Source organism: Tamandua tetradactyla, chromosome 4 (assembly GCF_023851605.1).
Source record: "Tamandua tetradactyla isolate mTamTet1 chromosome 4, mTamTet1.pri, whole genome shotgun sequence".
Classification (NCBI taxonomy): Eukaryota; Metazoa; Chordata; class Mammalia; order Pilosa; family Myrmecophagidae; genus Tamandua; species Tamandua tetradactyla.
Window position 1 is genome coordinate 198,203,789 of NC_135330.1, and position 21,912 is coordinate 198,225,700.

At 43.0% G+C, this 21,912-nt stretch overlaps 1 long non-coding RNA gene across 2 annotated transcripts in view; it reads right to left on the reverse strand.

Annotated features, from left to right (window-relative positions):
- LOC143679651 (uncharacterized) overlaps positions 1-21,912 on the reverse strand; it is a 90,163-nt gene that overhangs the window by 10,305 nt on the left and 57,946 nt on the right. Inside the window, exons 4-5 of one of the 2 annotated variants that reach the window (XR_013173890.1) lie at positions 20,994-21,174; positions 9,694-11,116 (exon numbers count right to left, since the gene is read on the reverse strand). This is a non-coding gene — a long non-coding RNA (uncharacterized LOC143679651). Of the gene's footprint in view, positions 1-9,693; positions 11,117-20,993; positions 21,175-21,912 lie in introns of those variants that run through there. The other variant, XR_013173889.1, reaches the window with a different exon arrangement.

Below are 21,912 nucleotides of genomic sequence, written 5' to 3' on the forward strand. Positions count from 1 at the left end.
CCCTTAAGTCCTTTGAGTAGATACCTCGCAATGGTATTGCTGGGTCGTATGGCAATTCTATATTCAGCTTTTTGAGGAACTGCCAAACTGCCTTCCACAGTGGTTGCACCATTTGACATTCCCACCAACAGTGGATAAGTGTGCCTCTTTCTCCACATCCTCTCCAGCACTTGTCATTTTTTGTTTTGTTGATAATGGCCATTCTGGTGGGTGTGAGATGATATCTCATTGTGGTTTTGATTTGCATTTCTCTAATGGCCAGGGACATTGAGCATCTCTTCATGTGCCTTTTGGCCATTTGTATTTCCTCTTCTGAGAGGTGTCTGTTCAAGTCTTTTTCCCATTTTGTAATTGGGTTGGCTGTCTTTTTGTTGTTGAGTTGAACAATCTCTTTATAAATTCTGGATACTAGACCTTTATCTGATATGTCATTTCCAAATATTGTCTCCCACTGTGTAGGCTGTCTTTTTACTTTCTTGATGAAGTTCTTTGATGCACAAAAGTGTTTAATTTTGAGGAGCTCCCATTTCTTTCTTTCTTTCTTCAGTGCTCTTGCTTTAGGTGTAAGGTCCATAAAACCGCCTCCAGTTATAAGATTCATAAGATATCTCCCTACGTTTTCCTCTAACTGCTTTATGGTCTTAGACCTAATGTTTAGATCTTTGATCCATTTTGAGTTAACTTTTGTATAGGGTGTGAGATACGGGTCCTCTTTCATTCTTTTGCATATGGATATCCAGTTCTCTAGGCACCATTTATTGAAGAGACTGTTCTGTCCCAGGTGAGTTGGCTTGACTGCCTTATCAAAGATCAAATGTCCATAGATGAGAGGGTCTATATCTGAGCACTCTATTCGATTCCATTGGTCAATATATCTATCTTTATGCCAGTACCATGCTGTTTTGACCACTGTGGCTTCATAATATGCCTTAAAGTCAGGCAACGCGAGACCTCCAGCTTCGTTTTTTTTCCTCAAGATACTTTTAGCAATTTGGGGCACCCTGCCCTTCCAGATAAATTTGCTTATTGGTTTTTCTATTTCCGAAAAATAAGTTGTTGGGATTTTGATTGGTATTGCATTGAATCTGTAAATCAATTTAGGTAGAATTGACATCTTAACTGCATTTAGTCTTCCAATCCATGAACATGGTATGCCCTTCCATCTATTTAGGTCTTCTGTGATTTCTTTTAACAGTTTTTTGTAGTTTTCTTTGTATAGGTCTTTTGTCTCTTTAGTTAAATTTATTCCTAAGTCTTTTATTCTTTTAGTTGCAATTGTAAATGGAATTCGTTTCTTGATTTCCCCCTCAGCTTGTTCATTACTAGTGTATAGAAATGCTACAGATTTTTGAATGTTGATCTTGTAACCTGCTACTTTGCTGTACTCGTTTATTAGCTCTAGTAGTTTTGCTGTGGATTTTTTAGGGTTTTCGACGTATAGTATCATATCATCTGCAAATAGTGATAGTTTTACTTCTTCCTTTCCAATTTTGATGCCTTGTATTTCTTTTTCTTGTCTAATTGCTCTGGCTAGAACTTCCAATACGATGTTGAATAACAGTGGTGATAGTGGACATCCTTGTCTTGTTCCTGATCTTGGGGGAAAGTTTTCAATTTTTCCCCATTGAGGATGATATTAGTTGTGGGTTTTTCATATATTCCCTATATCATTTTAAGGAAGTGCCCTTGTATTCCTATCCTTTGAAGTGTTTTCAACAGGAAAGGATGTTGAATCTTGTCAAATGCCTTCTCTGCATCAATTGAGATGATCATGTGATTTTTCTGCTTTGATTTGTTGATATGGTGTATTACATTAATTGATTTTCTTATGTTGAACCATCCTTGCATACCTGGGATGAATCCTACTTGGTCATGATGTGTAATTGTTTTAATGTGTTACTGGATTCAATTTGCTAGAATTTTGTTGAGGATTTTTGCATCTATATTCATTAGAGAGATTGGTCTATAGTTTTCATTTTTTGTAATATCTTTGCCTGGTTTTGGTATGAGGGTGATGTTGGCTTCATAGAATGAATTAGGTAGCTTGCCCTCCACTTCGATTTTTTTGAAGAGTTTGAGCAGAGTTGGTACTAATTCTTTCTGGAATGTTTGGTAGAATTCACATGTGAAGCCATCTGGTCCTGGACTTTTCTTTTTGGGGAAGCTGTTGAATGACTGATTCAATTTCTTTACTTGTGATTGGTTTGTTGAGGTCATCTATTTCTTCTTGAGTCAAAGTTGGTTGTTCATGCCTTTCTAGGAACTTTTCCATTTCATCTACATTGTTGTATTTATTAGCATAAAGTTGTTCATAGTATCCTGTTACTACCTCCTTTATTTCTGTGAGGTCAGTGGTTATGTCTCCTCTTCCATTTCTGATCTTATTTATTTGCATCCTCTCTCTTCTTCTTTTTGTCAATCTTCCTAAGGGCCCATCAATCTTATTGATTTTCTCATAGAACCAACTTCTGGTCTTATTGATTTTCTCTATTGTTTTCATGTTCTCAATTTCATTTATTTCTGCTCTAATCTTTGTTATTTCTTTCCTTTTGCTTGCTTTGGAATTAGTTTGCTGTTCTTTCTCCAGTTCTTCCAAGTGGACAGTTAATTCCCGAATTTTTGCCTTTTCTTCTTTTCTGATATAGGCATTTAGGGCAATAAATTTCCCTCTTAGCACTGCCTTTGCTGCGTTCCATAGGTTTTGATATGTTGTGTTTTCATTTTCATTTGCCTCGAGATATTTACTAATTTCTCTTGTAATTTCTTCCTTGACCCACTGGTTGTTTAAGAGTGTGTTGTTGAGCCTCCACGTATTGGTGAATTTTCTGGCACTCTGCCTATTATTGATTTCCAACTTCATTCCTTTATGATCCGAGAAAGTGTTGTGTATGATTTCAGTCTTTTAAAATTTTCTGAGACTTGCTTTTTGATCCAGCATATGGTCTGTCTTTGAGAATGATCCATGAGCACTTGAGAAAAAGGTGTATCCTGCTGTTGTGGAGTGTAATGTCCTATAAATGTCTGTTAAGTCTAGCTCATTTATTGTAATATTCAAATTCTCAGTTTCTTTATTGATCCTCTGTCTAGATGTTCTGTCCATTGATGAGAGTGGGGAATTGAAATCTCCAGCTATTATGGTAGATGTGTCTATTTCCCTTTTCAGTGATTGCAGTGTATTCCTCACATATTTTGGGGCATTCTGATTCGGTGCATAAATATTTACGATTGTTATGTCTTCTTGTTGAATTGTTCCTTTTATTAGTAGATAGTATCCTTCTTTGTCTCTGTTAACTGTTTTACATTTGAAGTCTAATTTGTTGGATATTAGTATAGCTACTCCTGCTCTTTTCTGGTTGTTATTTGCATGAAATATCTTTTCCCAACCTTGCACTTTCAATCTATGTTTATCTTTGGGTCTAAGATGTGTTTCCTGTAGACAGCATATAGAAGGATCCTGTTTTTTAATCCATTCTGCCAGTCTACATCTTTTGATTGGGGAATTCAGTCCATTAACATTTAGTGTTATTACGGTTTGGGTAATACTTTCCTCTACCATTTTGTCTTTTGTATTATATATATCATATCTGATTTTCCTTCTTTCTACACTCTTCTCCACAACTCTCTCCTCTGTCTTTTAGTATCTGTCTCTAGTGCTCCCTTTAGTATTTCTTGCAGAACTGGTCTCTTGGTCACAAATTCTCTCAGTGACTTTTTGTCTGAAAATGTTTTAATTTCTCCCTCATTTTTGAAAGACAATTTTGCTGGATATAGAATTCTTGGTTGGCAGTTTTTCTCTTTTAGTAATTTAAATATATCATCCCACTGTCTTCTAGCTTCCATGGTTTCTGCTGAGAAATCTACACATAGTCTTATTGGATTTCCCTTGTATGTGATGGATTGTTTTTCTCTTGCTGCTTTCAAGATCCTCTCTTTCTCTTTGACCTCTGACATTCTAACTAGTAAGTGTCTTGGAGAACGCCTATTTGGATCTATTCTCTTTGGGGTGTGCTTCACTTCTTGGATCTGTAATTTTAGGTCTTTCATAAGAGTTGGGAAATTTTCAGTGATAATTTCTTCCATTAGTTTTTCTCCTCCTTTTCCCTTCTCTTCTCCTTCTGGGACACCCACAACACGTATATTTGTGCGCTTCATATTATCATTCAATTCCCTGAGCCCCTGCTCAAATTTTTCCATTCTTTCCCCTATAGTTTCTGTTTCTTTTTGGATTTCAGATGTTCCATCCTCCAGTTCACTAATTCTAACCTCTGTCTCTTTAAATCCACCACTGTAGGTTTCCATTGTTTTTTTCATTTCTTCTATTGTATCTTTCATTCCCATAAGTTCTGTGATTTGTTTTTTCAGACTTTCCATTTCTTCTTTTTGTTCATCCCTTGCCTTCTTCATGTCCTCCCTCAATTGATTGATTTGGGTTTTGAAGAGGTTTTCCATTTCTGTTCCTATATTCAGAATTGGTTGTCTCAGCTCCTGTATCTCATTTGAGCTATTGGTTTGTTCCTTTGACTGGGCCATATCTTCAATTTTCCTGGTGTGATGTTATTTTTTGCTGGCGTCTGGGCATTTAATCAGATTTCCCTGAGTGTGGGACCCAGCAGGTTGAAAGACTTTCCTGTGAAGTCTCTGGGCTCTGTTTTTCTTATCCTGCCCAGTATGTGGTGCTTGTCTGTCTGCGGGTCCCACCAGCAAAAGATGTTGTGGCTCCTTTAACTTTGGAAGACTCTCGCTGCTGGGTATGTGGTGGAGACAGAGGAAAGGTTGTAGGTTGATTTTAATGAATTCAAATTGTGAAGTCCTGGGATCTGAATTCCTCGAGAGAGGGATTCCACCTGAGTTGCATTTCACCCCTCCCACGAGGAAGGTTCAGGTGGTAGAGAGCCCTGAAAGCAGCCTGTTTCTGCGTTTGGGGCAGTTGCAACCTGTGTAATCCCAGCACTGAGCCCAGAGGCAGCCAAGCCTCCGTAGAAACAGCCACAGAAGGCTCTGTTTCTCCCCCTTTCCTCTTTTCCAGTTAGCCCAATAGGCGTCTTCCGCTTTGATCAGTTTCACCTTAGCTGAGGGCCTATTTTTAGTAGTCAGAAGTTGTTCATTAATGCCACTATTGGTGTTAGGTTGGGCTCAGTTTCTACTACTGTTGGAGACTCTTTCCTTTCCCTCTGGAAAGTCGCCTGTGGGGGAGGGGTGCCGGCTGCTGCGGCTTGGGGAACCGCTGATCCAAGGCTCCCAGCCGGCCCGGGAGGCCGCGTGTGGGAGGGGTGCTGGTGGCTGGCTGCTGCGGCTTTGGGACCCGCCGATCCGATGCTCCCAGCTGGCTTGGGAAACCGTGTGTGTGGGAGGGGCTCTGGTCGCCAGCCGCCACAGCTTGGGGAACCGCTGATCCGAGGCTCCCAGCCGGCCCGGGAAGCCGCGTGTGTGGGAGGGGCTCTGGTCACCAGCCGCCACAGCTTGGGGAACCGCTGATCCGAGGCTCCCAGCCATCCCGGGAAGCCGCGTGTGTGGGAGGGGCGTCATTCACCGGCTGCCGCGGCTTGTGGAACCGCTGATTCTAGGCTCCCAGCCGGCCCAGGAAGCTGTGGGTGTGGGAGGGGCGTCATTCGCCAGCTGCCACGGCTTGGGGAACCACTGATCCGAGGCTCCCAGCCGGCCTGGGAAGCCGCGCTTTGGGGAGGGGCGCCGGCCGCCGTGGCTTGGGGAACTGCTGATCCGAAGCCCCCAGCCGGCCCGGGAAGGAAGGAGGGAGGGGCTCCGGCCGCCAGCCACCGTGGCCCGGGGAAGCGCGCGCCGTTCGGGGACCTCACCGCAGCGGAGTCTCTTAGCCGGTCTAGCCGGTCCAGACTGGGGTACACTGTGTGTTTGGTCTCTGTAGTGGGTCTGGGAGCTGTTCTGTACTGTTTCTAGTTCTTTAGTAGTTGTTCTGGAGGAGGAACTAAGACGCGTGCACCTTACTAAGCCGCCATCTTCTCCGGAAGTCCGACTCTAGGGCTGTTACTGACTTTTTGCACATTAATTTTATAGCCCGCCACCTTGCTGAATTTGTTTATTAACTCAAGTAGCTTTGCTGTAGAGTTCTCAGGATCTTCCAAGTATAGTATCATATCATCTGCAAATAATGAAAGTTTCACTTCTTCCTTTCCAATTTGGATGCCTTTTATTCCTTTGTCCTCCCTGATTGCTCTAGCTGGAACTTCTAGCACAATGTTAAACGATAGTGGTGACCGTGGGCATCCTTGTCTGATCTTAGAGGGAAAGTTTTTAGTCTCTCTCCATTGAGTACAATGCTGGCTATCGGGTTTTCATATATACCCTTTATCATGTTGAGGTGGTTACCTTTGATTCCTATCTTTTGGAGTGTTTTATCAGAAAAGATGCTGAATTTTGTTGAATGCTTTTTTAGCATCAATCGAGATGATTATGTGGTTTTTCTCTTTTGATTTGTAATGTGCTGTATTACATTAATTGGTTTTCTTGTGTTGAACCATCCTTGTATAATTGGTCATGGTGTATAATTCTTTTAATGTGTTGTTGGGTTCAATTTGCTAATATTTTATTGAGAATTTTTGCATCTATGTTCATTAGGAAGATCGGTCTGTAGTTTTCCTTTCTTGTAGCATCTTTACCTGGTTTGGGTATTAAAATCATATTAGCTTCATAAAATCAGTTAGGTAGAATTCCTTTTCCCTCAATTTTTTGGAAAAGTTTGAGCAGATTGGTGTTACTTCTTTTTGGAACATTTGATAAAATTACCCTGTGAAACCATCTGGCCCTAGGCTTTTCTTTGTAGGAAGATTTTTGATGACTGATTGAATCTCTTTACTTGTGATTAGTTTGCTGATATCTCCTATATCTTCCTCAGTCAGTGTAGCGTGTTTGTGTGCCTTCAGGAATTTGGAATATGGTAAGCATAGAAGAAAGCTGCCAAAATCCTTTCTGAAGGGTTTGCATCGTTGACATTCCCTCCAGTCGCTCCTCGCACTCAGCACTCAAGCACAGTATGTTTCATTCTGGCGTACTGTGCATTTTCATGATGCTTAGGATAGGGAGCATTTTTAAAATGCGATTGCTGATTATTTCTTCTGCCCCTTTAAATTGGAATCTTGTCTTTTTATTGCTGTGGTGACCAATTCACTTTCATTCTGGATGCACACCTTCAGATCTATGAACTGTGAGTATCTCTCCACCACCTGGCCTGGTTTTCAATTTTCTTAACAATGTCCTTCAAAGGGTAGAAGAATTTAATTTTGATGATGAAGTCCAAGTAATCTATTCTTCATAGTTCATATTTTTTTCCCTTCAGAATCCTTTATCTGCCCTAAAAATCTTGTTGATTTTATCTTATGTTATCTTATCAAAGTTTTATAGTTTTAGGTTTTTCATGTATTCATTTTATGAATATTATGAGGTAATGGCCAAGGCTAACTTTTTCCAATATTTATATACAATTATTCCAGCACCATTTTTTAAAAGATTGTCTTTCTCCAATAGAAAGGTTAGCTTGGCACCTTTTCAAAAATTAAATGGCTGGTCAGGCCACAGTGGCTCAGTGGCAGAATTCTCGCCTGCCATGCCAGAGACCTGGGTGCATTTCCCAGTGCCTACCCATGCAAAAAAAAAAAAAATGTAATGGCCAAAATGAAATATGTATGTCTATTCTTTTCCATTAATTTTGACGTCTACTCTTCCATAATTTCACATTTTCTTGATTACTAAAGCTTTAGAGTAAGTTTTAAATCATGTAGAACCAATCCTCCAATTTTGTTCTTTTTCAAAATTATTTTTGAAACAAACTCCTAAAGTTTGAAACTTTAGTAGGAGCTTGTAAATTGCTAAAAGAAAAAGAGCCTTGAATTTTGATGGGAATTGTGTTGAATCTGTAGATCAGTTTGGAAAGAAGAGATATATAATCATAAAAATCTTTCGATCAATGCACATGTTATATCCCCCTATTTTTCTCAGCAATGATTTGTTGTTTTATTGCACACATCTTGAACACATTTTGGTAAATTTGCCACTTGTAGTTTATCCTTTTGGTTGCTATTATAAATGATACTTTTCAATTTTTCCTTTTCATCATTAATTGAGAGTCTATACTACTAACATATTTTTATATTGATCTTGCTGAATTCTTAGTTTTAGTAGTTTTTGTAGATTCTGTAGAATTTTCATATAAATGATCATGGTGCTGTTGAGTAAAAGTCACTTTTATTACTTCCTTTCCAATCTCTATGCCTTTTTCACCTTATTGCCTCACTAAGAAGTCTAGGACAATGTTGAATAGAAGTGGTAGGAGTGAACATACTTCTCTCACTCCCAATTTTCACCATTAAATATGATAACGGTAGGTTTTTCACAGATGTCCTTTATTATGTTGAGGGGTTTCCCTTCCATTCCCAGTTTACTGAGAGTTTTTATCAAGAATAAACTTTTGAATTTGGCAAGTGCTTTTTCTCCATTGAGATAATCTTAAGTTTTTCTTCTTTATTCTGCTACTATCTGAATTCCATTAATTGATTTTTGAATGTTAAACCAGTCTTTATTACTCTTTATTTGCTCTTGGATTTGATTTGTTAACATTTTTTCTGTTAAAACGTAAAGTACAGGGACTTCCAGGAAGATGGCCTAATAGAGCAGCTCAAGATTAGCCCTGCTCCATGGAAAAGTTAGAGAAGGGACAGGAGGGCGACTGAGGCAGCAATTCAGGAGTGCGGCTGACCTGGGGAGCCTTCTGCACCACCTGTAGCAGCCCTGGTTGCAGAGGCCGAGGAACTGAGAGGCAGAAAGCTGGAGTCTCAGGCAGAGTTGCAGAGACCGCAGGAGTGCATGGTCGGGAGCCAGGGACCAGGAAGTAAGCCAGGCCATGTTCCCCAGGGTGTTTTCTTTCTGCATTTCCAAAGGCCTGGGCTGAGCTGCGAGTGCTGAGATGAGGAATTCTAAGCTGCTCAGGCTATGCTACGTTGCGCTCTCTCATTTAAGCAGCAGCCAATTAAGTCAAACATCATTCATTGCAGTAGGCATGCCTCCTAGCCGACTGCAGATGTAATCAGCAACAGATGAGGTTCACGTACCATTGGCTCAAGTCCACAGCAACAGAACTAGGTGCCTTCACCTGGCCATGTTGACAACTGAATCTAACTGCCACAAAGGGGCAGAAGAAATAATCAGCAATCGCATTTTCAAAATGCTCCCTATCCTTAGCATCATGAAAATGCACAGTACACCAGAATGAAACACATTGTGCTTGAGTGCTGAGTGCGAGGAGTGACTGGAACCTCGTGTATTGCTGGAGGGAATGTAAATGACGCAAACTCTTCAGAAAGGATTTTGGCAGCTTTCTTCTATGCTTACCATATTCAGCCATTCCGCTCCTAGGTGTTTACCCAAAAGAAATGAAAACACATGTCCATGTAAAGCCTTTTCTACAAATGCTCATGGGAGATTTATTCATAACAGCTCCTGACTGAAAACAACCCAAACGTTCCCCAGTAGGTGACGAGATGAAGGCGCTGTGGTGTACCCATAGAATGAAATGCTTCTCAAGCAACAAAAAGGAACGCACTACTAATGCACGGAAAAGCATACTTGAGTCTCTAAAATATTATGCCCAGTGAAAAAAGTGCCAGCAAAAGAGAACATACTATATGATTTTTTCGTATAAAATTCTAGAATAGCCGGGATGAATTTATAGTGAAAGAAAGCAGCGGAGAGCCTCCCTGGCACTGGGAATCTGGGGGCGATGCTGGAAATGGGCACAAGGCAAGTCTCTGGTGGCTGTGGTGGAAGAGTCACATGGGTCATGTACTTGTCAAAGCTCAGCAGCCTAAACACTTAAAATGGGGCAGTCAGTGTGCATAAATAAGTTCTCAATAAAGGTGATTGAGAAAGAAAAGATCCACAAGTCAAATAATAAAATAAAATGGTAATGTGCTATGTCAGAATGACCTATAAGCCAATGTAAAAAGGGCTTCCACTGGCAAAAGTTGGCAGTTTAAAAACATCAAAAAGAGAGTAACAGCTGTGGATGCTTGAAATACAGAGAATATATACATATAGAAGGCACTATTCCATGACCACATACACACATGTATCAAAGAACAGAATTTGATTATTTTTAATAGCAGTCTCCTCAGTGAGCAGTAACTGTTCTGAAACTAGAAACCCTAAAACAGGATTGCATTTTTAGAATCTCAAGTTCATTTTGGTTCATTATTTTTCTTAATGTAATATTTTTTAAGCAAAACTTGGAAGGAGAAATGCCTTGCTTTGTGTGTCTTGGGAATGTACCTTTCAGACCTCTGGTCACAGAGCTCAGATGACCAGGGCCCGAGCTGTCACGCTCTGAGATGCAGGTTTTCCATTCCTGAGAGCCTTGGGGCTCGTCCATATGGCCAACTTTGGCTGAAGAGCCCCGCTATGGCCTTGCTGGACTTTGATTCAACTTTAGGAAGACTCACAAGCTTTCCTCAAGCCCTCTTTCGTTTCTCTCTTTTACTAGGAGTCAGATTCGCATCACAGTCTCATTCATGGTGCCTTTCCAGCCTTTCCCAGCCCCCTTCCCCTTTTCTCCTCTAGCACCTCCCCCAACAGAATCCTTGAAGCTTAATCTCCTTTTGGTGTCTACTTCCTGGATGACCTGAACAAAAACACAGTCCAGTATCTGATTATCTTTTTAGCAAGTATGGTCTCCTGACAGCTCTTATGCTCTTCTATTTATCCCCAGCAAATTGCATCTTGTTGGTTTAGGCCAATTGTTCCAACTCAACAAATTATTTTTCTTTCTTGATTCCATCGTCCTTCACATTTGTTATCTTTCTTATCTTTGCGAAATCCAAAAATTTGATGAGTAGCTCTGTCTTCTTCAAGTTGGGAGTAAAAATACTAAACTAGAGCAGCCAAGTGGCAGACCCTTTTGGTAATGAAATGACGTCTAACGGGCCTGAAACTACAAAGCAGTCTATGTTTTCACAAACTGGTTAAGTGTCTGATAATTATGCAAAGACCATATTATATGTAGTTAGAAGTTGGGTATCAAACTGTACATCCTCTTCACAGCACTTCTGCACACACAAGGAATTTCTAACCACTACCACCAGGACAGGAATGGCGCCTGAAAATATAGAAAAGAATATTTGAAGGAAGTGATCTTCGGTAATTTGCTTTAGAAACAAGGGTGAGGAGCCTGGCACAACAATGTCAGCTCTTAAAGCAGCAAGGACAACCCAGTAAATGAAACAGCTTTTACTAACAATGTCATTGGATTCCTTAAGCAGCATTTAGTACTTTGCTTCATTGTGTATTGTAATCCTTCAAGAAAAGACACGTGGCTGGTAATAATGGCAGATTTTGTTTATGTACAGACTTAGAAATGATTGTGTGGGAATTATAACTTTTTCCAAACTAATTATTTCATGGCTTATTTGGGTAGAGGCCAAGGGAATGCCTGGACAACCATTCTGAAAACTCTCTTCATCATGCATGTCCATGCTCTATTAAAAATAATTTTGGCATAACATATTTGAGAGGATTTATCTTTCATTAACTTGTAGATTTCATTGGAATTTTTGGAAAATAAATACAGTAGGTCAGAAGTAAATGTTTCATGATAAATTCTGTCATTAATAAGAGGTAGAACCTAGACATGACTGTGTATGCATGCCAGTAGGCTATCATTACAGAGTACTGTTGTCTTTTGATATTGGCCAATGTCATCATCCCTTGATAACTCTCTGTCAACCAGGTTACAAGTTCAGGATACTCACCCTTATTTTCCACTGATCACTTAACATTTATGAACACAAAAAATATTTCACAAAGGTAACCTAAATACCCAAAACCTCCACTTACTATGTGGATTTAAAAATTGATGCCAGCTCAGTGGTTTAATCTGATAGAACTTTTATCCTTTCTAAAACTCCCTGGAGTTTTCTGTTATTCTAGGTGCTATTACTAGGACACTAATTACAGATTTCACTTCAGAGCTCTTAAATCATAAGAAAATATTCATCTTTGGTTAGTTTAATGGCTAGTGTCATAGAAGAGGAGTAATAAGCAGGAGAAGCTGATTTAATTGTTGGTTTTGCATAACCACAAATGATAATAATGAGATACGGTTTTCATGGATAGTGGGAAAGATGCAAAGGTCCCTAGAATGCAAATGAAGGAGCGACAGCAAATGAGCTCTTGATAAGTGGCAGATTCAAAGAGCACAAAAAATCACACTGGATATCTGCTGACGTACATCTTTTCTCAACTGTATTATTTCCTTTTAAAAATCTTTTTTTTTAAAGCAAGAGCCCAAAAAGGACATGCTTTCCCACAAACCATGAAGATCAAAGTAAAATACTCTTCTGATATTTAATTTAAAAAAGAAAAGTTACCATTAAAGAAATTAAGGGCCTTAAACAGAAGTAGCAACAGGAGTTTTACAGGGATGAGCGTTTCTGGTGTTGAGAAGGCTCACAGACTGGTTGGTGCTCCAGGGCGAGAATCTAGGCTGTGTCTCTAAGCTACCACAAAGAAAAGATAAGAATGAGCCATCTGGAACAATGCAGCAGATTAAGGGCTAGAAGAAACCTGAATGTGGATACTGAATTAGACCCAAACATTTTGTGAAATGACAAGGTAAGTATAACTTTCTCTCTCATCACATGATTATGTAAGAATCATACTTGTGCCTTAAAGGAATTCTGACAATTGCTCCCCCCACCCACCATCACCACCACCATCACCACCAAAACCAACACCACCACCATTATCATCACCACCACCACCACCACCACCATCACCACCACCACCATCACCACCACCACCACCATCACCATCACCACCACCACCACCATCACCACCACCACCACCACCACCACCACCATCATCACCACCACCATCACCACCATTACCAACACCACCACCATCACCATCACCATCACCACCACCACCACCATCATCACCACCACCATCACCACCACCACCACCATCACCACCACCACCACCACCACCACCACCATCATCACCACCACCATCACCACCATTACCAACACCACCACCACCACCATCACCATCACCACCACCATCACCACCACCATCACTACCATTACCACCACCACCACTACCACCATCACCACCACCACCACTGCCACCTTCATCACCATTACCATCACCACCATCACCACTGTCACCACCACAACCACCACCATCACCACCATTACCAACACCACCACCATCACCATCACCATCACCACCACCACCACCACCACCACCACCACCACCACCATCCCCACCACCATCACCACCACCACCACCATCACCACCACCACCATCACCACCACCACCATCATCACCACCACAATCACCACCATTACCAACACCACCACCATCACCATTACCACCACCACCACCATCAACACCACCACCATCACCACCACCACCATCACCACCACCACCACCATTGCCAACACCACCACCATCACCATCACCACCACCACCACCATCACCATCACCACCACCATCATCACCACTACCACCACCACCACCACCACCACCATCACCACCAAAACCAACACCACCACCATTATCATCACCACCACCACCACCACCACCACCACCACCACCACCACCAAAACCAACACCACCACCATTATCACCACCACCACCACCACCACCACCACCACCAAAACCAACACCACCACCATTATCATCACCACCACCACCACCACCACCACCACCAAAACCAACACCACCACCATTATCATCACCACCACCACCACCACCACCACCACCGCCATCATCACCACCACCATCACCATCACCACCACCATCACCACCATTACCACCACCACCACTACCACCATCACCACCACCACCACCACCACCGCCACCATCATTGCCACCACCATGACCACCACCATGACCACCACCATGACCACCACCATCACCACCACCATCACCACCACCACCACCACCATCACCACCACCACCACTGCCACCTTCATCACCATTACCATCACCACCATCACCACTGTCACCACCACAACCACCACCATCACCACCACCACCATCATCACCACCACCATCACCACCATTACCAACACCACCACCATCACCATCACCACCACCACCACCACCACCACCATCCCCACCACCATCACCACCACCACCACCATCACCACCACCACCATCATCACCACCACCATCACCACCATTACCAACACCACCACCATCACCATCACCACCACCACCACCATCACCACCTCCACCATCACCACCACCACCATCACCACCATTACCAACACCACCACCATCATCATCACCACCACCACCACCATCACCATCACCACCACCATCATCACCACCAAAACCAACACCACCACCATTATCATCACCACCACCACCACCACCAAAACCAACATCACCACCATTATCATCACCACCACCATCACCACCACCACCATTATCATCACCACCACCACCACCATCACCACCACCACCACCATCATCACCACCACCATCACCACCATTACCAACACCACCACCATCACCACCACCATCACCACCACCATCACCACCACCACCACTGCCACCTTCATCACCATTACCATCACCACCATCACCACTGTCACCACCACAACCACCACCATCACCACCACCACCATCATCACCACCACCATCACCACCATTACCAACACCACCACCATCACCACCACCACCACCACCACCGCCACCATCATTGCCACCACCATCACCATCACCATCACCACCACCACCACCATCACCACCACCATCACCACCATTACCAACACCACCACCATCACCACCACTGCCACCTTCATCACCACCACCACCACCATCACCATCACCATCACCACCACCACCACCACCATCACCATCACCATCACCACCATCACCACCACCACCATCACCACTGTCACCACCACAACCACCACCATCACCACCACCATCACACAATTCCACCTACTCCCCAGGAAATAATGCCCACATGAGCTGTCCTTGCTGGTGACCACGTGGGGAGGGTCAGAAAGTAGGTTGAGAAATGCCACTTCAGTAAACTCACTGAGTAAATTCCTCTCCACACTCTGTGTTACTAGGAGACCAACGCGGGGCAGGTGTATGAATGTGCAGAGGACTGTCCCACTTTCTTGTCAACCCTTCCTATTCCCCACACATGGCACACACATGGCCTGCCTGAAGAAGCAACAAGTGTTCATTATGCTCTCACTGTTCAGGACACTATCTTGGGACCTCTAGGAGACTCACAGCACAGTGAGGCTTGAGTCCTGCCCCTGAGAATCTTTGTGAGCTCTGTAATCTCCAACTTCTAGTCCAAAGGGGTCTGCTTGTCATGTATTTGCAGACAGACTGACCTGAGTCTCATTTAATGGATTTAGAAAATTAAAATAAATATTAGAAACAGCCTTCTAATCCCAAAGTTCTGGGTGCCTAACAAATGTTTGTTGAATGAATGATAAATACTAAAATGTAGATGTAGCCCACCTACTGTGGATTGAGCCATGTCCCCACAAAGACATGTTCAAGTCCTAAGCCCTGGGCCTGTGGGTATGAAGCTTATAAATGAATTCTTTTAAGATTCTATTAAGATAAGGCCAAACTGGAGAGAGAGCTTCCTCCAATAGAACTGCTGTCCTTATGAATGAAGGGAATTGGGATGTGGGAGGAGGAGTCAGGAGACAGGAGACAGATGGCCATGTGACAGGGGCAGTGACCGACTTAGGGAATGCTGCAAGCACTCCAGAAAGCCACACACTTTGGACAAAGCATGACCTGCCAACGCCTTGACTTCCAACCTCCAAGACCGGGAGGCAACAGATTCCTATTGTTTAAGCCAACCTGCTTGTGGCATTCCTTACAGTCACCCTGGAAAGCTAAGGCACCACCTCAGCTAGCTTGATGAACCATAGGCAAAGATTTAAAAGAGCTTCTAAATTTTTGTGTCCCAGGATTATGCTTCCTGTTACCTCAAATATCATACAAACGCTCTATGGGACAGTTCAGAAATAGGTTTTCTTCCAACTCTTACACTGTAGCTGAACCAGAAACTAATAAGCATAGCTAGCATGTCTTGAGTCCTGCTACCTTCTAGGAAGTGTGCTTATTAATTTTTGTGCACCATCTTTTTAAATTCAGAAACGTCCTATTACATGAGTACTACCATCATCTTGTCTTATACATGAGACAACTGAGCACCAGGCAGGTCGATGAACTCGCCTGTCTAGTAAATGGCAGGAATAAAACAGAGAGGGAGAGAGCTCAGAGCTGCTGAATGACTAAATCCATCTTCTTATCCACTGTGCTGGACTGCCGCATGTAAACAGAATTAAAATACTATTTAAGGCTAATGAAGGCTTTCCACGGTCATGAATTAGTACATGGATATATATGGGTTAGATTATTGATATTGCCTAAGAAAAAAATTTTACATTTTCATTGGCTCATTACTTTTCCAATTAATTAGAATTATTTTCTAATTAATTGCATACTTCTATCTCACAGGGATTTTTCAAAGTAGATTTTGAATAGACATTCAAAAATAGATTTTTAATAGATTTTGAAAAAATTTTCAAAATTTTCTGATTTTTCAGAACACCCACAGTTCATCTGAGGGGCTGAGGCAGGGAGGCCGTGTGAAGGCCAGAGGCACCAGGGCCCTTGTCCAGCCCCCCGAAGTGCCACCCAAGTGCCCCCAAGCGCCGCCCAGTGTGCACCCGACGGCAGAGGCTGGGGTGCGGTGCTCCTGCGCAGCGTGTCCCTGCTCAGCTCAGCCTCCTGCCTCCCCACGAAGGCTGCCCTTGGGCCCTGTCCCCACCGGCCCTGGTGGCCGTGACTGCTGCTGCCTGCCTACGGGAAGGTGCCGGTGGGACTGGGGGCTGCATCCTCCACTACACCTCAGTGGCCACGCTTCCTGCCGCCCCCATCGTCCCCTGGCCACCTGCCCTGTGTCCCGTGTCCACATGGATGTCAGTCACTGGGCTAAGCCTAGCTCCAATCCAGCTTGGCTTCATTTTAACCAATTCCATCTGAAATGACCTTGTTTCCAAATGGACAGCCCTGGGCCAGGACGAGGGCGCGGACACACCTATAACACGGTTCAGCGTCCGGCACGGGAGGGCACCATGGCAGGAGACCAGGGCACGGGACACGTGTGAGCTGCAGCTCTTTGTTTTTGTTTTGCCATTCCTTCCCCTTGTGAGGGTGGGTTCCCAAGGAATTACGGACAGAAGCAACTCAATCACAATCATGGAAAATACTATTTATAGGTGTGCTTTCAGAATGAAACGGGGCTTTGTGGTGGCAGGTGAGTTTAAAGGACTGAGGCTTGCCCAGCCCCTGGGTCCAGCCTCAGGGGCCCCCACCCGGTCAGTGCTGTGGAGCTGGGCTGGAGCCAGCGGGGTGGGCTGCAGGGCCAGGGCCACACCTGACCGAGACCCTCTCAGGGGGTCCCCATCGTGCCCCTCTGCTCGCGGGATCAGGGGGAGGATAAGTCTAGTAGGAGAAACTCACTACTGCTTTGTCTTAAAATGGCTAAGCTCCTGTGGCATAGGTCCCCGAATGAAGGTGACCGCTGTGCCTTCCTCAAACTGAAGAATGAGTCTGCTTCCCGAGAGAAGTTAGCTCACCATGATTCAGGTGAGCAGGACCCCCTCCCTCTCCCCTGAGCCCACTTCCCCCCAGCTGTGCTCGCCCTTCTTGCCTGGAGCTTCCCTGCTGGAATGTTCTCTCTTGGGCCACCAGGGCTGCTCTTCCTCCTTCTCACCGGGACCTGCCCTCTTCTGCCCACTGTAGCCGGCCCCTCTCCCCAGGCTCTCTGTCTCCATTCACGTGCCCTCAGGATCAGGCTCTGTGCTTACCTGTTCTCACCTGTTTTCCCCATGGGGATGACAGCCCCACGAGGTCAGGACTTGGCTTTGTCGGTCACTCTGCTGCCATCACTTCCTGTGCCACTTGGCAAATGCAGGCGCATTTCAACCCTGGAGCAATTGGCCGAGGCAGGGACCACATCCTACTTTCAGAGAAAGGAACTGAGAGCACTGGGAGGCCAAGTACCCACAGTCACCAAGCTAGTGGGTGATACAACCACGGACGGGAACGGCCTGACACCAGAATCTGTGCTCTTAACCATTATGCCAGCAGTGAAGGAATTAAAAAACTGACCTTTAAATTACAAAATGCAAGAGAAAAGCCGCATGTTTTCTCCTTCCCACTATGTGCCTTACTGTTCTCACTCTGAGAGTTTGTACTGTGGAGTTACAGCGTCTACAGGGCAGGGGATGGAATAGGTACATTTTTCTACTGCCCCTTTCCCTCTACTGTAGAGAAAAGCCCTGACACCTGTTGTTACATTTCTCTCCACACTGGATGTTACATCACAGCATCACAGCTTGGGAAGAAACAAAGGAAGTTAGCGTAGCACCTGCCTGATTGACTAAAGAAAGAGTCAAGTGCATCCCCCCTCCCCTCCCATGGCAGGTCAGGACAAACTAACGTTTTTCTGGGAATAAGATTTAGTAATTCATATTTACCAGTCCTGCGAGGGAGAACAAATTCCTTACCAAGAAAGGCAGACTCAGTAATTTCAACTTCCCTTTATGTTATACATGAATGCCCACATTAGTCGCAGACTTTCCCGACCCTTCAGTTTTCCCATCAGTGCCATTTAGACCTTCCTCCTCATCCTTGCTGCCCTCCCCAGGAAGTATGTGCCTGCTGCAGCATCTCAGAACTCCTCTTGGAACACACAGAGGTGACGACTAATTTATTGCTGTCATCTGCTAAGTGCTAAATGCAAGCTGCATAAAAATCAATAGCTGTGCGCCTCTCCATTGAAGGGATATACATTTGTCGAGTCCATCTGATATATGACTAGGTTAGGTAGTTGCCAGGAGATTTACTGAGAATCTTCTGGGAGAATTTAGCCCCTGTATTTTGGGTTCATGGAAGGTTTTAATGGTCAGATAAATGGGAGCAGGGCAGGCCCGAGCTCCCTCCCCGTGAGGCTTGGGGCAGCGGCTCGGTGGATGGCAAGGTCTCCCCTGGTTTGGGTGACACCCCAGCAGAATAGGGCCTGGGCGCTACCTGCATTTTCAGCTAAAAGGCCTACGTTTGAAGCTTCCTCACCGTCAGGCTTTATTTCCAACACCAAAACTCATTCGTTACTTGCAGCAAAGAAGTACTTGTCATTTGCCCCACCAGGGGTGTGTCTGTCCATCTGTCTTCAGGACCCACCTGGAATGCCTGACCTGTGGCTCCTCTGACCGTGGAGCCTTCCCTTGTCGAAAGGGGTGCCTGGTAGGGGGTGACTGAGACATCTCCCTGCGCTGACGGAGCTGAGCTCTGCCAACAGCATTATTTAAACTCCTCCTGTTATATCACCCACACAAACAGGATGGCACAATGAAGTGACAGACTGCCCTTAGCTCAGCTCTTCCTGGAACCACTCAGAGCCCTTCACTCCTCTGGCAGAGAGGCTCTGCACTCTGTGCTCAGTATCGGACTGCCTAGGAAGCAGACTTCCCAACCGCAGCTGGAAACATCATCGAGGCACACTGTCAGCAGCTAAAGAAAGGATGTGGCTCATTTTCTTTGAAACTTGTAGAAATTTAACATTTTTCCTAGCCTGAACACTGGCTACTGGGAGTATCAAACATTCCTTGCAAACTTTTAGCCCTTAAAGTAAACTCTTCTCAAAGGGGAAGCTCGTTGATTTCTAGTTCTATGTTGCAATGTCTGTAGCTTCATCTACATCAGGGCAACATATCTGGTTCGAAATATTTGAACCTTCAGAATATTGGGATACAGCAAGTAACAAACACCTATAGTGTTTTTAGTAAATTTAGAAAATTCTCTTGCAGATGAGCACCTATCAGTGGAAATAAGCACATTCCACAATAAGAAGCATAAATGAGATAGACAGCAAGCGGAGGCTGCTTCCATCTGCTGAATTTGTAGCCCCCCCGACCTGGCAGAGGTCTCTGTATACATATATACGGCAACACGTTTGAAAATGGACAGGAAATGAATGATTTCTTATGAAAATGTAAATTTCCAAATGACCCAAAACAAAACAGAAGAGTTACACAAACCAATTGCCAAAAAGGGTGAGTAACTATCTCTCAAGTTTTGGTTAATTATCAAACCACATAATTTCAATGTTATTTAAATTAGCTTTGGTCATGAAAAAGTTAGAAAAACCCTACTTTATTCTGCAACATTTTAGACACAAACCTGATAGAGTATAATATGTCGAAAATTGTAAATAATCTCAATTATGTATATAGGTGCAATAATATAAATAAAAAGTAGAAAATATACAGTAATGAATCAAAATAATTTCTCTAAAAAGAAATGCATGTAAGTACTAGACTAAAATATGAGTGAGTTATTCTGTAACTGAGGGGTGGCAAACAGTTTTCTAATCTGACCCACATTCCAGGTACAACAAAATAAAATATCCATAAATTGGACTCAAACAAATTGAATCAAAACAAAACAAACCTTTGCATGGCAAAAACTCCGTAAGTACAGACAAAGACAAATGGCAAACTGGGAGAAAATATTTGCAACATATATTCATCTAAAGGACTTAGACCCCTGACAGAATTTTTAAAACTTCAGGACACAAAAAGACCAAAAATTGATAGAAAAATGGTCCAAAGACATGGACAACAATTCACACACACACAAATTAAAAATAGCCATTATACCTATGAAAAGATGCTCATCTTCACTCATAATAAGAGAGATGTAAATTTAAAGTACACTGAGTTATCATTTCTCACCTAGTAGGTCAGCAAAACTTAAGAGCCCAACAATACATACCTCGGCGAGGTTGTGGGGAAACAAATGCTTTCATGTGTTGCTGGCAGGAATATAAATAGGTACAAGCCTTTTGACCAAGCAATGTCACTTCTAGAAATTCACCCCTTAGATGCGCCTTACAATATGAAAACACTTACGTGCAAGATTATTCATGTCAGCATCATTTGTCGTTTCAGATGTTGGAGGTTTCCAATAGACCCAAGCGTAGGAGACAGGTCGGCTGAACCATAGACCACACACAGACCGAAGCGTCATGTAGCCGTGAAGAAAGGATCGGTGCATCTCCTGAAACTGACAGGGAGTTCTCTCCAGGCTGCACTGTTAGGCAATAAAAGAAAAATTCAGAAAAGCATAAAGAGAATACTAACTTGTATGTGTGAAAGAAAGGGAATAAGAAAATATGTATCTATTTACTTAGTTTGGCAAAAACATAGGATGAATAAATCGAGAGACAGCAAATGATAAAGTGAATGGGGCAAAATTAAAAAAAAAGCAAAGATAAAATGTTAACAATTGGTAAATTTGAGTGAAGAATATACAGGTAAATCTGGTGAAGAGCATACAGGAATTCTTTGGACTATATTTGCAAATTAATTGTAAGTTGGAAATTATTTAAAAATAAGTAGCTAAAAACAAAAGAAGACAGGCAGGTAACAGTGGCTTAGCATGCAGAGTTATCGCCTGCCATGCTGGAGACCTGGGTTTGATTCCCGGTGCCTGCCCATGAAAAATAAAAAAAGAAGATTAATGTTATTAACATTAGCATAATGCTAATCATAATAGGTATGACATGACCTATGAAAGTATTTTTTGGGATGCAGGGATGATTCAAATTAGGAAGTCAAATTTTTAAAAAAGCATAAAATAAGTAAATTAAAGTGAAAAACATGACTATATCAAAGAATATGAAAAGGTCATTTGATAAGATAAAATCAAACAACTATTAAATAAAAATTATAAGTAAAATGATAATCATAAGATCATTAATATTTGAAAAATGACTACTTATCAGAATATAACAGGAAATTTTATTCTAAAAAATGGAACACTTATAAA